The sequence below is a fragment of the Amblyomma maculatum genome, unplaced genomic scaffold (assembly GCF_055883805.1).
Source record: "Amblyomma maculatum isolate TAMU_Amacu unplaced genomic scaffold, ASM5588380v1 scaffold_31, whole genome shotgun sequence".
In the NCBI taxonomy this organism is placed as follows: domain Eukaryota; kingdom Metazoa; phylum Arthropoda; class Arachnida; order Ixodida; family Ixodidae; genus Amblyomma; species Amblyomma maculatum.
In genome coordinates, this window is record NW_028146756.1 from 542832 (window position 1) to 556406 (window position 13575).

Here is a 13575-nt window from a genome sequence, read left to right on the forward strand (position 1 = left end):
AAAAAAAACAACACCTTACTCCTGATATTGTGTGCCCAGAACATTGTGTGATAGCGCTGTTGAGCGCTTTCTTTCGTAGTACTTATATATGTTACTTACCTTCCAATATGTCACTTACTTCCAATACGCATTTTACGTCCAGTATTGCATCGCCCTTAGTGACCTTTTTCTTGAAAGTACAGGTTATCAGCAAGCTCTTTGACGTTATTTAGGCAAGCAGACCGGAAATTGTTACGAGGCAAATAATCACCAAAGGAGCGCTACACGTGCACGGAAAGGAAGTGGAATGCGGCCGTCCAAGAACATATGTCCCTTCCACTCGCCACATTTTTTTTATTTTTCTTTTCTGCACAAGAAGACGCTCTCCGTAAGGAGCAACAATATCACCGTACAATGATTTTGGACTTTATAGGGGAATAGAAAATACTGATGTTAGCTCCCATTGCAAAGAGTATTCTGTCATCACAGGAGGAGGAGGAGGAAGATGAGGATGAAAGGCAGTGAGGTTAACCCGTAACAGCAACCGGTTTGCTATCCGGCACTGGAGAAGGGGGTGAGTGGATATAAAAGTTGTGAGAGAGGGATGGTTGAAGTTAGTACAGTAACATCACAGACATGACACATCACATCACGTCATAGTCATATAACTTAACATAAAAGCAAACTCATATTCTTTTGATTAGGCCTGTGCTGTTCATAAAGCACCGCGAACAGTTCTTTTCAGATGCTCGCCAGCCCCAAGGGTAGCGTTGCCTGGCGGCCCGGGTCTCAGCTGTAAGCATCAGCTGGTCGCAGAAAATGGCGAGAGGTATAACAATAGCAGCATTTATTCTTGTATCTCATGCGGCCCAATGAAGCTAAGCCACCCGTTCACAAAGGCGGTGTCACCCGGTTAAACCTCTTCGTCGGAAGCAAGCACCGCGTTGTAAACTAAGCAGCTCAGATGGAAACGGAATGGGCCGAAGTAGCACAAGCATTGACTAAGCTTTCTTGCCCGGGCTTGCATCAGCGACCCTGACACGTCGGCGCCTCTAAACGTCTTCGCACTAGTCTAGGGTTATGATTCCCTTCTCGAGCACAACGCTTGACGGGCATTCCCACAAACAAGCAGAAACACGAGGATAGCAGAAACGAAGACGAGAATCAAAAAGAAAGACATGACTGGGTCCAGCCGGTTTTCATAGAACTGAGGTGCCCAAAATGTCTAATATGAAGGATGTTCTTGAATATGTCGCAGCCACTTCAGTATTCCCGAGCTTAAAGGTCAAGGGACGTAGCGCAGGCGAACCTACATTGTACCTAGAGTAGTAGAACCTTCACTCTAAAGGGCACACGCGTCTCCCGGCACAGCCAAGGTTATGAGGGCCCTAATTAATAGTTGCTTTTAAATAGGCACCTATGTAATGACATAGTGAGAATAATGTACAGGGCTGGAATTATTAAGTAAAGAAGTTATGGCATTTAAAGAGAACGTTTTGATGGCAAAGAGGTTACATGTAGGATTTCAGGGGAGCATTTAAGTCTCATTGCGTGCAGCAAAGCGAAAACATCTTGGCCACCCTGCCGCGATCCTTGGAATGCCACTAAATCTTTTAAAAGAGAGACAGAGAGAGAACCGAAGAGATATCTATAGGAATCGCTCTCTAAATAGAGAATACAGACTGATAGCAGGTGAGAAAATCTCTTTGTACTATCTCAGTCTATCTAGGAAGAGAGAACACAGAGAATCGCTCCTTCTTTCCGCTCTCTTTACGGAGAGGGAGAGGAGAAAGAAAGAGAACCTGAAGGATCTAAAAAAGATCGGGAGGGAAAGGGAGAGAAAGGGGAGGGAAAGAGAAAGACGAGGAGTCATACTTGGAAACATTCAGTACTTTTCTCTTCATCGAACGGCACTCTTCCTCTCATTCCTCCACCCTCCCAATGAAAGAGATCTCTCCCTCTTTTATAAAAAGAGTAGAGAGAACCAGGCTCTCCAACTTTTTCGCCCTTGACATGCTATTAAATACCAACAGCTGCATCCACATTTTCTCTTCCTATCATTCAATGTCCATTCAAATGTCAGCGAAGAGCTAGCCGAATTTTTGGAAGCGCATTGTACATTTTTAGGAATATAACTGGTTGTCTAATTTTTTTATTTTGATTATTTTCCAGAACTGCTACCTTGCGAAAGTGCTCTTCATTGTGAACTTTTGTGTACAGGCAATGAGAAGAGCGGTGGATTTTGTCAGGGTGACCCGCCCATATGTTACTGCTATAACATGTACCCTTATAGTAAGTTATAAACAAAATTGTTTTTCCTAGTAAAAATGTGGCATTCACTGCCTCATATACCGCTTTTGCCGCATTGTAAAATAGTAACATAAAAGATGAATATGATTATGTTAGGACAATGCCATCAGCAATATCTCAGAGAAAATGTTAAGCAGAAAAACTGAGTTTTTGCACAGTACAAGAACAGAACACAGCATTCAGTTCGTAATATTTGGGTACGCTCTTGCTCTACTTTGAATAGGAGGTTACTAGCAAAAACTTATATTTAGAGGCAGTATATAATGAGAGGTTATAATATATCTAATCAAATCTCTTATGCGAAATTCATGTAAGTGACATTGTTATCGCGCAAGAGTGTTCAACCCTACGACTATGCGCATGCCTGCCTCCTATCAGGGGCCTCCACCAGCTTTTGGCAGACGAACTGAATTGGTCTTTCTGTACCAGAAGCCCCATCTAATGTTTCCAAAAGCAATATAGCACGACATTTTCAACTTTTCAGAAGCATTACCTGCAGATCCTTTTCTCGGCGACAAGAACGAAGGACGGCCGTTCACATAGTACAAGCACATAGACAATGACAAAGCAGCTTTGCCAGAGCAGGAAAGGGTGGTTACATTATTGCTGTAGTAGACACCAGCCTACCCTCTAGCACCTATGCTGAAACAGTATTCAGTACAGCGGCTGATTAAAAATCAGCAGCGACAACCGTGAAGAACCACCCCTGTTGACAGCTATGAATTTGTAAATAAATTTAGGCATGCAGCAGAAATTGAATGCAGTCTAAGAGACCTTGTTGACAACAAATTAAGAGGTAATGCAATAGTAGTCAGTTACTGTGCTGAAAATATTCAGTAACAATATTATGAGGCTCTGATAACGCCTATAATCTTTTACATTTCAGCAGTAGTAAATGTAATTGTAATCAGCTACATATATTCTGTAACGTGTATAAGGCAAGGCAGTATCGCAAAATAACAGCTTGGGGGCGAGTTCGTGCTGCATAGTACCCAGGTCTACGACGCAAGGTATAAAACACGTCAAAATAAACACAAAAGAGGCGAAAACTACCAATTGTAATATACACGGCAGTAGCTACCCATCAGCGCTGTCTCACCATCCTCATAAAATTACCATAATTGACCATCCAGCTCCTAAATTTTGGCAATACAGAGGATAATATCCTGCTGCTGTGCAGTTCTCCGGCTTCTAATATGCATTCGATATTGTAATATGATATCCATTTTGATCCACATTCATACACGATGCGGAGTGATTCTTCTCTAGTGCTGTGTGCTACTTAGAACGTAGGTAAGAAAATATATTACTACACGGACACGCATTCTGAAAAAGCAGATATATGGTGTGATTTCTGTTAGATGTGTTACTTTCCAACTAAAACCGAAAATTATATTTCATGAACCGGCATACATGCAGACTGGTTCCGGAAAGTAATTCAATTTTATCGGTAGTAAAGAAATTACCGAAGGTATCGTTCAGAACGGTAACATTCTATGAAGTAATCCTCTTTGGCATCTACACATTTTGCCAGTGATTCCTCCATGCACTGTACACGTCCTGGAAAGCGTCGATTGGAAAATCGTTTAGTGCCACTGTCCCGACTTTCCAAAAAGGACTCCTTTCAGGGATTTCTTGATTCTTGGGAACAGGACAAAGTCTTCCCGGACCAGAGGAGGACTATATGATGCTGGGGCAGCATCTCCAAGTTGTGCCTGTTTAGAAACTCTGTTTGCGCTGAGAAGTGTGGCCTGTAACGTTGGCGATGTGCAACTCCCAAGAATCAGAAATTGCCTTTCGCTCTTGAAGGACCATTTTTCGGTTTCTAGACCACATCCAACTGGCAGACAGCATTGATTAACTGCCCTTATGGTAGCACTTCGAAGTCAACTACACCCTTGTCGTCTAAAAAGACCATTTGCGCTTTTCTTTCATTTCGACTGGCTCATCGTTGCCTTCCTGAGGCGAGTGGCTCTCATCTGTGCCATTCGGAGCTTTGGCGCTTTGCGGTGCGATGAGAATAGGGGAAAGCAGATTTCTAGTAGACGTGCTGAATCATTTGCTGGGCATCGGCAAGACTTGTATAAAGTTTATCAAAGAACCTGATCGCGTACTGTTGTTTGCGTGCGTATGCCATTTCATTCCGTGACAAGGTCACTACAGGTAGGTATACGTAAACAGCGATCATGACACTTCTAAACCTTAGAACTGTCTACGCTAGGCACTGGTGAAATGTTGAATTCCCTTTTCGCCTAACACAAGCAATCCAAGCGTGGTATTTACGACTAGAGAACAAGAAATAAAATATTTGCATTGCTATCCGGACATACCCTGTACGGTCGGAAATACAAGATGCGATATTTCTTTTATGCGGGTGTGCGTAACATCCACGATAAGTTGATTGCGCAGCCATTGAGCCCTGTTATGTACACGGAGATTAAACTAAGTTATTAGTTTGCGAGCAACTGCAATTGTTTCTTTGTTTGTTTTTACCGCAGATCAACCAGGTGCAGAGACCATAGCGGTATTTGTCCAACGTGTTAAAGCCCAAAGCTTAAAGAGGCAATTGGAAGAGGTATGTCCTATAAGCTAAATTATAAAACCAACGCTTGCAAATAATTGTAAACAAAAGCCTTTCGAAATATGTTCCCGCTTAAAACCAAAAAACAAGCATGGGAGAAGAATTCCAAAAAACACAATTTTAATCAGAACCCTAAATAACATACTGAAAGCTTCGAAGCACCGGCTTATCTGCAAACGTATTCAAAAATGCGATTTATATCAGAAGTTTAAGATAGGGTGAATTCCTTTATTCGTTTTATTGCGTGCAGGCCTTGGCCATTAATATAGCATACATTGAGTTTTCAGGTATTATTACATATTATATTCAAATAAACATATCGGAGGCTTCGGAAGTTGGATTTCTGAGACCACAAACTCGAACGCCTAGTTCCCATCCCAAATTGCAAACCTAACGCCCTTGCGCCATTTAGTTATGTTGAATGTGTTGCGACAGTCTTCAATAATTCTTCAATTTATGTCACCAACACAGTACAGATTTTATGTCTGAGATAATTAAATGCCGCTTGAAAGGCATGTTGTACTGTGTATTGCTACCAATGCGGATAGGCTTGAGGAACTGATGTAATTGGAATTTAAAGATGACTTATTCTATCGCCTACGCTTATGACCATGATTAAAGTTGATGTTAAAAATAAATTTTTGCTGATAACCGACGAGCGAACAATATGTGATATTATTATATAATGGTATAGACCTTAACTACCTGCTTTCCGAACCTGATCTTCGTTGTACCGGTTATTGCATGTAGCATCCCGCAATTCCTTGCAGACAAAGTAACGTAAGGAATGGTGGAGCTACCCTAGCCTGCTACTGCACCCCGGGTCAGTGGAGGAAGGGCAGTAAAGGACAGTTGTGGGGCAAATAGATGGGGACGATGTTATGCTACAATGAAATTATTTAAGGTGGTATAAGTCATTCAGCAGCCCTCGCATACAATTTAAGATATTTGTCTCACGCAACATGCTTCATGTGTTCTCCATTCACATCAGTAGCCAGTGTATACTGATTGGAACAGCTGCAGACAAAACCTTCGAACTTCTGTAGCGGGTAGAAATGCGCAGCAGTATACACCATGAACCGTGCATGAAAACGACTCACGCAAATTCTGCACACGTCCGCAGACACCAGTTATCACTGCAAATATACCAATGTAATTTTGCAGAGAAGAACTGTGCATTTTTCATCATCATCATCATCATCATCATCAGCCTGATTATACCCACTGCAGGGCGAAGGCCTCTCCCATATTTCTCCACTTAACCCGGTCCTGTGCTAGCTGCATCCACTTGACCCCTGCGAACTTCTTAATCTCATCCGCCCACCTAACTTTCTGCCGCCCCCTGCTACGCTTTCCTTCCATTGGAATCCAATTTGTTACTCTCAGTGACCATCGGTTATCCTCTCTTCGCACTACATGTCCTGCCCATGTCCATTTCTTCTTCTTTATTTCCACTAGAATGTCGGTAACTTGAGTTATTTCTCTGACCCACTCTGCACGCTTTCTATGTCTTGATGTTACCCCTACCATTTTTCGTTCCATAGCCCACTGGGTTGTCCTCAACTTAAGTAGAACTCTCTTGGTTAGCCTCCACGTTTCAGTCCCATAAGTGAGTACAGGCAAGATGCAACTGTTGTATACTCTCCTCTTGAGCGATACCGGTAAGCTGCTAGTCATAATCTGCGAGTGCTTGCCAAATGCGCTCCATCCCAATCTTATTCTTCTTGTTACTTCATTTTCATGGTCCGGGTCTGCGGTTACTACCTGTCCTAAGTAGACATATTCGCCCACTACTTCCAGTATTTCGCTACCTAATGTAAACTGTTGTTCCTTCCCGAGGCTGTTGAACATTACCTTAGTCTTCTGCATATTGATTTTCAAGCCTACCTTTCTACTTTTCTGTCTAGGTCATCAATCATTATTTGCAGTTCATCCCCCGAGTTGCTTAGCAAGGCAATGTCATCAGCAAATCGCAGATTACTGAGGTATTCTCCATCTACCCTTATCTCTAACTGCTCCCATTCCAAGTCTCTGAATACCTCCTCTAAGCAAGCTGTGAATAGTACTGGGGAGATTGTGTCTCCTTGCCTAACACCTTTCTTTATGGAAATTTTGTTACTTTCCTTATGCAGAACTATGGTTGCTGTGCAGCCACTATATATATCTTCCAGCACTTTCACGTACGGCTCGTCTACCCCTTGATTTCGCAATGCCTGCATCACCGCCGAGGTTTCAACTGAGTCAAATGCTTTTTCGTAATCAATGAATGCTATGTATAAGGGCTGGTTATATTCCGAGCATTTTTCTATCACCTGATTGATGGTATGGATATGATCGATAGTAGAGTACCGTTTCCGAAACCCTGCTTGATCCTTTGCTTGATTGCAGTCTAAGGTTGTCCTGATTCTATTAGCGATTACCTTAGTAAATACCTTGTACGTAACAGACAGTAAGCTGATTGGTCTGTAATTTTTAAGGTCCTTAGAGTCCCCTTTCTTGTGAATGAGGATAATGTTTGCATTCTTCCATGGTTCCGGTACCGTCGATGACACCAGGCACTGCGTATACAGGGTGGCCAGTTTTTCTAGCACGATATCCCCCCGTCCTTCAGCAAATCTGTAGTTATCTGATTCTCTCCAGCTGATTTCCCCTTTTTCATAGTTTTAGTGCTTTCTTGACCTCGTCTTTCGTCACTGGTGGAACGTCTGACTGTTTTTCCCTACCGCCAATCTCATTACGGTCTTGACTACTTTGGCTACTGTAGAGATCTGTATAGAACTCATCGGCTACTTTGACTATCTTGTCGATATTAGTGATGACGTTGCCCGCCTTGTCCCTTATCGCATACATCTGGTTTTTGCCTATGCCCAATTTCTTCTTTACCGCTTTAAGGTTTCCCCCGTTCCTTACAGCATGCTCAATTTTCTCCATGTTATACTTCCTTATATCGGCCACCTTGCGCTTATTGATTAGCTTTGATATCTCGGCCAATTCGATCTGGTCTGTTGGATTGGAAGCTTTCAAACTCTGGCGTTTCTTAATCAAATCTTTCTGTGCAAATCTGTGCATTTTTATATGCAGGTAAAAACGTACAAACCCGCACACCACCGAGCAAGAGCAAATTCAAACTATGCATTCACATGTTCCAGCAGAGACAAATATCCACCTAGGATGCACAATGTGAACCGCGTGCTCGCGAACAGCACAACACACCGGGTAACCACAACTAGATTCGAGACCAATTTCTCCAAAACTTTCAAAATTCGCCCTCATTGTATGTCTGTAATCAGTTTCATCCTAGCGCATAGTACAGATTTCACAGAAATTCTTCATTTGTCCAACTGCCTGAAAACGGTTTCCGAAACCCTCCTGTCATTAGTATTGTGGGGCACTCGAAAATAATTTGCCAGATTGTCTGCAATATTACATTTCGAGACGATCGGGCTGGCTTCTCCAATCCAATCTTACAAATATAGCGTTTTGTTGGATGAACACCAAGCCGTAACCGACAGATCAGAGTATCCTGAGGGCGTTTAAATTCGATAGTAGGTTAAGTCTTGAACATTCATAAAGTCGAGCGATGCGGACGTGCTCATGGTTCACATCGTTCCAGTGAAAGTTCATTAGACTGCAGTGAATGAGCCGAACTTTTAAGGTTTAGTTTGGTTTGTGGGGTTTAACATCTCAAAGAAACTCAGGCTATGAGAGACACAAAGTTTTAAGGCTACATCAAGTCGAGTGATGCGGACGTACTCACCTATACGGAAATGCGATATTTGCACTTATAAAAAATCGAGATCAGGTATATCAGGAATTGGGCACATATGGTATATTAGAACAAATCAGGGCCAAATAAGGCATATCTGCCCAATTCTTGATTTGGAGTACCAGATAAGGCATATCTGGTTGTATATGCCTGATCTGTCCAATTCTTGATTTCAAGTACCAGATAAGACATATCTGGTCAGATATGCCTTATCTACCCAATTCCTGATTTAAAGATCTAGCCCGCATGACATGTAGGTTTTGAACTATAGATCTTTATATCAGAATATCAATATAAAACTTTATTACAACATACACAAGACAATTTCAGTATTACAGCTAAACGTCCAGCACGCTCAAACAAGTTTTCCAACGGGAAACCTGAATTTCCCCTTTCATTTCAAACCTTAGAGGAAAACAGCTTTGAAACCACAGGTTTTCTTTTTTCCACGCCTATATGAAATCCCTCAAAGACGGGTCTGAGTTATATGGGCACTAAGGGTCAAAGACACGCTCATCCGTTAGTAAATATTGATATCCCAGTCATTTACGCGCGATACTATAAAAAAGTAATGAGGTATCTGAACAGAATAATGGACCTACCTGTCTACACGAGAAGCTAAACTGAAAGACATACACCTAAGAAATTAGATATTACATTTTTAATCTACTCTTTTACACACAACGTTAACCAGTAAATGCTTTTAATTTGAGGTGATTTACTTGCGAAGCTAAAGAAAATAAATAGAGAACGGCTATTGAAATCGAACTAGACTATTGAAATCGAATTTAAAGGTTTGTCAATACCCGGAAAAGGTACCGCTAAAACGTTGCTAGTGCGATTGCATGAAACTCTGCAATGCATGAGCCAGTAAGGCTGCAAAGGCACTCAAATATATTAATATGAAAGCCTGATGAGCATGGGTGAGCATAACTTCCACATCTGCGTTTTGATTTATTGCTGTATAACAACGGCTAGGTAACAACTAAAACCTGATGTTTTTATTTTTTATATTTTAAATTGCAGGTCTGGAGCTGAAGTATCTTGAATAGATAATTTATTAGTGATATAGTGACTTATGAAGCGAATAACCTCTCGTATGCCTCCCGATTCGGTTGTCATGAATGATGTTGTGTGCTTGATCGTTAACCGGTGACTGTAACCGATTTAAGACGATATCATTGCCGCTGCTGAAGAGGATTTATTTCTAAGCCATCCACATTAATTTGCAATGAGTCATTATATGTAGAAGACGTATCGAGGGTTTGCGCTAACATCATAGCGGCTGTAATTTGGTAGTGCATAGACCATGACGAAAGGCTGCGGTCATATGCGATCGCATCGTCGCTTTCTGTTTTTTTTTTCTACTGTAGAAGGCGTGGCGCAATGTGCCGCCTGCACCATCATTTAAGAGCTCTTATATGGCAAGACCAATTGCTTCAATGCAGATGTTGCGATTTTCGACATTTTTGGTGTTCCTTGTATACTGTCCTCACAACGAGTTTTGGAATTGTCCATAATGGCGCCGCCGCATTTTGGTGAGGCATGTTGTTTGCTGGTATCACATAAACAATGCGTTAACATTACTAGCCTATAATGAAGCTTTATGCCGGGCAACAGCCATCGAACATAAAGCAAAAAAAAACACAAGAAACTTTCACATCTCTAGGTGATGGATGAAGCCTCAACCATGGAAGTGATAGCAATATAAAGTGTATTGCGACGTGCAAAAACTGTACAATTTCAAAATTTTCGTAAACAGATAAGTGCAAACAAATTGATATTGCGATGAGTAGAAACAGCCCTCTACAGGTATAGACAAGAAGATATTACGACGAAAGCGCCAAAGAAGTAGGCAGTGGGATAGGCGAGTAAATAGTAAAATAGTAAATATTAATATGACGGAATATACATTTTTATGCAGGTGATATAAAGGCATCCGTGCCCGGAACAGGATAAGCCTATTTCAATGAGCACCCTCTTCTGTAGTGCCCAATTAATGCGCTCATGTGTACTATGGGTAGAGCGTCTAGAAGTAAGTGTTTGAAAACCAGGCGGGAGAAACACTGCCCGTTCTCGTAGCTTCGCGCAGCGACGCTGCAGTCAGAAGCGCCGGGTGCGCCAAGGGCGTCTGCTTGCTCCCGAAGGGACAAGATTGCAGTGAAACTAGGCCTTACTAAATATAAATGTTGGAATGCAAGAATTGCAGTTCTTTAGAGATACTACAGATTGTATAGTAATTACTTGTATGGTAGCTTTCGAATATGAGGAAACATGACAGATATATTGGACACCTCTTCTAATCAAACAAGAGATTGTTTGCTTTTGTATTGCTAGTGTGCCTTCGTGGTGCCTTTTTTAGGCTACAGTTCATGCCCAGCAATGTTACGTGGTTCGGGCATACATCCGGGGCACAAGGCAAAAAGTATAAAGCAAGTGACCACCGCACTACAGCACAGAGCGAACAATACGCGCTAGTGCTTCGTCCTCTTCGCTCGCCTTCTTCGTGGCATAATCCCCCGGCACGTACAACACCGTCCCGGTGTCGGTAAGGCTGTTCCAAGGCATAACGCTTAGTACTGGTTCAGGTGCCAGACACGCACAATGTAAGACTACTCATACCGTGATGTCGTAGGTGACGGTGGTGACCTGATGGACCAAAAAGTATGGGCCAGTGTAACGCCACAGGAGCTTTTTTGAGTGCCCGGTGATGCGAGATTATGTTCCGAGAAACACGAAGGATCCAGGAAGAAAGGAGCCAATGCATTGACAGCGGTTGTAAGCGCTTTACTGTAGTTGGGATCTGGCTAGTTGGCGGGCGTGGTCGGCACGAGCAATACAATCGCCGGCGTATGTAGATGCTGGACCCGCAGACGTAGGAAGGAGCGTATAGTGGGGAAATTGGTCGTGGCCATACAAATATAGAAAGGGGAATGACCTGCAGATTCGTGGGGGCAGGAATTGTATGAGAATGTGATGTATGAAAGAGCGAGATCCCAGTAAAGGTGGCATACAGCTAGCATTTCTTTGGTTGTGCGGTTGAGGCGCTCGGTGAGGCCGTTTGTCTTGGGGTGATAGGTGCTGGCAAGCTTATGTTTGGTTGAGCAGGAATGGAGGATGACTTCAACAACTTTAGAAAGGAAGGAGCGGCCGTGGTCGGTAAGGTGTTGACAGGGACCGTCATGGTTTAAAATAAGGCCGCCAACAAAGGAATTCATCGACATCAGTAGCAGTACTGGCGGGAAGTATTCCCGTGATTGCGCAGTGGGTAGCCTAGCCTGTGGCAGCTGTAAGTCATCCATTTCCCGGGACTGACATAGAAAAAGGGCCGAAAAGGTAAAACAAGACACGGTAGCGGGTATCAAAGATAGATTGAAGAATGTCGACAGGGCGAATGTTGGGCCGTCCCTGACGCTGACACAGGTCGAAGGTACTAACATAGCGGCGTGCAGAGTGATGGAGATGGGGCACATACAAACTGGAGCTCTTGAAGAATTGCTTCGCGATGGTGCTACGTTACAACATTGAGGATGATGGGGCTCGAAAGCTTACGATATTGTCTGTATAGGTGTCATCGCTGTGGACAAAGTGGTGCGTTGGATGGGCAGAAGCTGAGACTGTAGGCGGCCGATAAACCTGCAGAGCTCGGTACCATGGGGCTGATTAATACAAAAGTTTGAAAACTAAAAGAGTGCGAAGAGGTCGAAGCTGCAGACGCACCCTGATTTATCCAGTGGTTCAAGGGATAAGGGGACAGACAGACAACATCGCTGTGCAACCGAGCAGAAGTATACACCACAATGTAATGAAACAGTTGTATGCGTAAATAGCATTGACGAAGCCCTCCCGTGGGGTCATTGAAAGAGGAGAGCCAGATGAGCGCATGGTGCTCTCGGAATGCAGTAAATGGGCGGCCCTATAAATGCCGAAGATAATTTCCATTAGCCCACCCTGAAGCTAAGCACTCGCCATCTGTAATCGAATAAGTGTGGTTTCCAGTAGAAAGAAAGCGGTTGGCGTAATCGATAGCACGATGGTAACCGAATTGTTACTGACAAAAAATAGCGCCAATTCCATAGCAGCTAGCATGAATGCGGACCACATTAAGGGCCTGCACATCAACGAGTGGTAATATCGGCAAGGGTTTAAGCTTAGAAATCAACGCTGCAAAAGCTCTCTGTCTCTGTCCCTCTGCGAAAGCCACGTGTATTTTGAGATCGGTGCTTAGGTAAAGATTCAAGTATGAAAATTTTTCATGTCTCTTATGGGTTCGATCATCGAGATTTGTGAGGCATGATAATCATAGAACGGCTGCGTAATACTATTGTTCTAATATGCTACATGAAATATGTGCTTTGCAGCTTAGCGAAACTATACCTCTCTGCTCATATCTGCCGCTAGGCAGTAGTGCGGACGATTATCCATAAAGTGTCATTTTCCTCATTTTCAAGCCTTAAAATCATTGTTTGAAACATTGCTGATGTACAAGTTTGTCATCTCTAAACAGATACTGCAAAGCCCTCAACAAGTCACACTGGTACAAATTTCTACGGCGGCGTGGGAGCCAACCTCGTGTCATTGCCTGAGCTTCGCGTCTTTATCGGAACAATCAAGCAACTCCCGATTGGCTACCTGCCATTTCCTGTCGCACTTAAAGTAAGCTGTTTTGATTTTGGTGTAGGGTAATATTTCTGCAGTAATTTTATTTATGTGCATGCAGAATTTGATAATATGGTTGGTTGGTTTGTGGGATTTAACGTCCCAAAGCGACTAAGGCTATGAGAGACGCCATTTGATAATATAAAAATATAAAGAAGTATACACGCTTTCAAAAGGAGCCCCAGCATAAACGTAAAATCTTGTGTGAATGATACCTTTTAAATATATAAAACTTGTCATAAACTCAAATGTGTAGAGAATGTTAACACATTATATGGTA

General features: G+C 42.7%; 1 long non-coding RNA gene across 1 annotated transcript; it reads left to right on the plus strand.

Moving 5' to 3' along the window:
- The first annotated feature begins 1472 nt into the window (after nucleotides 1–1472).
- LOC146170860 (uncharacterized) lies at nucleotides 1473–13286 on the plus strand. The gene is made up of 4 exons (XR_014703091.1): nucleotides 1473–1671; nucleotides 2152–2271; nucleotides 4788–4864; nucleotides 13144–13286. It is a non-coding gene; the product is annotated as an uncharacterized LOC146170860 (long non-coding RNA).
- Nucleotides 13287–13575: the final 289 nt, after the last annotated feature.